The sequence below is a fragment of the Cornus florida genome, unplaced genomic scaffold (assembly GCF_030987335.1).
Source record: "Cornus florida cultivar Cherokee Brave unplaced genomic scaffold, ASM3098733v1 CherokeeBrave_3.0.0_Hap2_Chr09, whole genome shotgun sequence".
Classification (NCBI taxonomy): Eukaryota; Viridiplantae; Streptophyta; class Magnoliopsida; order Cornales; family Cornaceae; genus Cornus; species Cornus florida.
In genome coordinates this window covers 58604862-58607629 of record NW_026775579.1, presented here as the reverse complement: position 1 = coordinate 58607629, position 2768 = coordinate 58604862, and positions in this window count along the sequence as shown.

The following is a 2768-nucleotide window of genomic DNA, read 5'->3' as shown; positions in this document are numbered from 1 at the left end:
GCCACATCAAGCTGTTGTATGCATGGAAAGCTCAATAAATAGAACAGTTAGAGCTAGTTTGCAAACCCTGTTCAATACACATAACCAACAGCACTTTAATTTCTTTACATTCATGTAATGCAATTTCAATATGTTTAATTCAAGTCTCGTACTTATTATTCCTACTTTCCAGCACTTTACTTTAAAGTCCTGCACTTTCAATACAACTTTCCTTTCCACTAGTCATAGTTCAGTCCAAAAGTCATTTTCCAAGGCAAAAAGAACCTTTAAAGGTGGTAATTCCAGTCCTTCATATAATCACCTGATCCCTACAATTTCCTACTGGATAGTTGTTCGGATTTCTACTTTGGAACTACAGTAGTTCCTGGCACGCCCGACATCCACTCCTACTTTCCATTTACCTGGAAAGTGGAACTATGGTTTTTAGGAGCCGAATAGGACCAAAGGCATTGTTTATTACATTCATTCAAATTTTTGGGGTCCTTCTAGAGTTCCCTCTTTTGGTGGTTCTCGATATATGTTAACTTTCATTGATGACTTCTCTAGGAAAGTCTGGATTTATATCTTGAAGCAAAAATATAAAGTGTTCCTTAAGTTTAAGCAGTGGAAGGTCATGATTGAAAAGCAAAATGGAAAGAAGATCAAGCATCTCAAAATAGATAACAGTTCAGAATTTGCTCAGGAGAGTTTAACGAGTTCTGTAGAAATGAAGGCATTATCAGACACCATACAGTTTGAAAGTCTCCACAATAGAATGGTGTAACAGAATGCATGAATATAACTCTCTTGGAAAGCGCTTGTTGTATGCTTTTCAATGTTAGGTTGTCTAAGGGATTTTAGGCTGAAATAGTCAACACAGCTTGTTATTTGGTGAACAGGTCACCATCAACTGTTATTTAGTGCAAAACACCTAAAGAGGTATGGTCTAGCACTCCTGCTTATTACTTTAAGTTAAGAGTTTTTGGATGTCCTGCTCATGCTCATGTTAATGAAGGAAAACTTGAGCCTAGACCTAAGAAATGTTTTTTTATTGGCTATGCATCTAGGGTGAAGTGATACAGGTTATGGTGTCCTGATCCTAAGTCGCTTAAGTTTATTATCAGCAGAGATGTTACTTTTAATGAGTTTGCTTTACTTCACCCAAGAAATGAGTCTTTTGTTACATATGAATCTCAGGGTGTTAAGCAGCAGGTGGAGCATGACTTTAAAGCTCCAAAGAAATAAGTGAACACTCTAATTCAGCCCAATGTTGAAGAGGTGGAGGATGATCAAGTTCTAAAGGAGCAACAGTACAGTATTGCTACAGGGAGATAGAAAAAGTAGATTAAACCACCGCAGAGGTATGTTTATGCAGATTTAGTTGCTTACGCTTTGTCTGTGGTAAAAAATATTGAAGATAAAGAGACTTCCACCTACCAAAAAGTTGTTACAGGAAATCAAACTGCCAAGTGAACTGTTGCTATGACTGAAGAGATTGAATCTCTTCATAAGAATTAGACATGGGAGCTAGTGAAACCTACTACAGGTTAGAAGATTGTTGGTTGCAAATGGGTCTTCAAGAAAAAGGAAGGAACTCCAGGTGTTGAAGATACAAGGCACAAAGCACATTTGGTGGAAAAGGGTTATAGTCAGAGAGAATGTGTAGAATTCAATGATATATTCTCACCAGTTGTGAAACACACCTTTATTTGTTTGTTGCTTGCCATGGTTACTCTATTTGGCTTAGAGCTCTAGGAACTTGAAGTCAAAACAGCTTTTCTACAAGGTGAGCTTGAAGAAGAAATTTATATGCATCAGCCAGATGGGTTCGTTGTTTAGGGAAAAGAAGACTATGTTTGCTTGTTAAAGAAATCCTTGTATGGATTGAAGCAATCTTCAAGGCAGAGGTACAAGAGGTTTGACACTTTTATGTTTAGACATGGCAACTTGAGAAGTAGCTATGACAGTTGTGTCTACTACCGGAAGCTCTCAGATGGTTCTCTTGTATACTTGTTGTTATATGTTGATGACATGCTTATTGTTGCAAAAGACATGTCAGTAATCAACAAGTTAAAATTTTAATTAAATACTGAATTTGAGATGAAAGATCTCGGTGCAATGAAAAAGATTTTGGGCATGGAAATTCAGAAGGATCACCAAGCTGGCAGGTTGAGTTTTTCATAGAAAAATTATATTGAGAAAGTGCTTGAGCGGTTCAATATGCAGAATTCCAAGCTTGTGAGCACACCACTTGCTACTTATTTTCGTCTTTCTACAACTTTATCACCGCAGTCCGAAGAGGAGAAAGAGCACCTATCACGTGTTCCTTATGCTAGTGCAGTTGGTAGCTTGATATATGCAATGGTTTGCACTCGCCCTGATATTTCACATGTAGTCAGTGTAGTTGGCAGATATATGGATAATCCAGGAAAAGAACATTGGCTAGTCGTGAATTGGATTCTTCAGTATTTGAAAGGTACTGTAGATATTGGCAAGTTTATCAGAAAAGTGACGAGCCCCTTCCTATGTGTTTAGAAAACGGACTTTTTAATGTGAGAGGTCGCTTCGCAAGGTCAAAATATGAATGTGGTTTCGAAAGCTTTTCTAGTCAAATTTACACTTATAAAACCACTACTACAACTAATGAAGTTTAGCGAGCAGGGATCATCCACAGAGATTATACGTGTTAGAATTTAAATTCGACTATAGCGCACCAATTGATTGCAAAGAAGGGTTGGATTGGTTGATTACTCTAGAAAACAATAAAAATAAAATGCAATTAAAGTAAA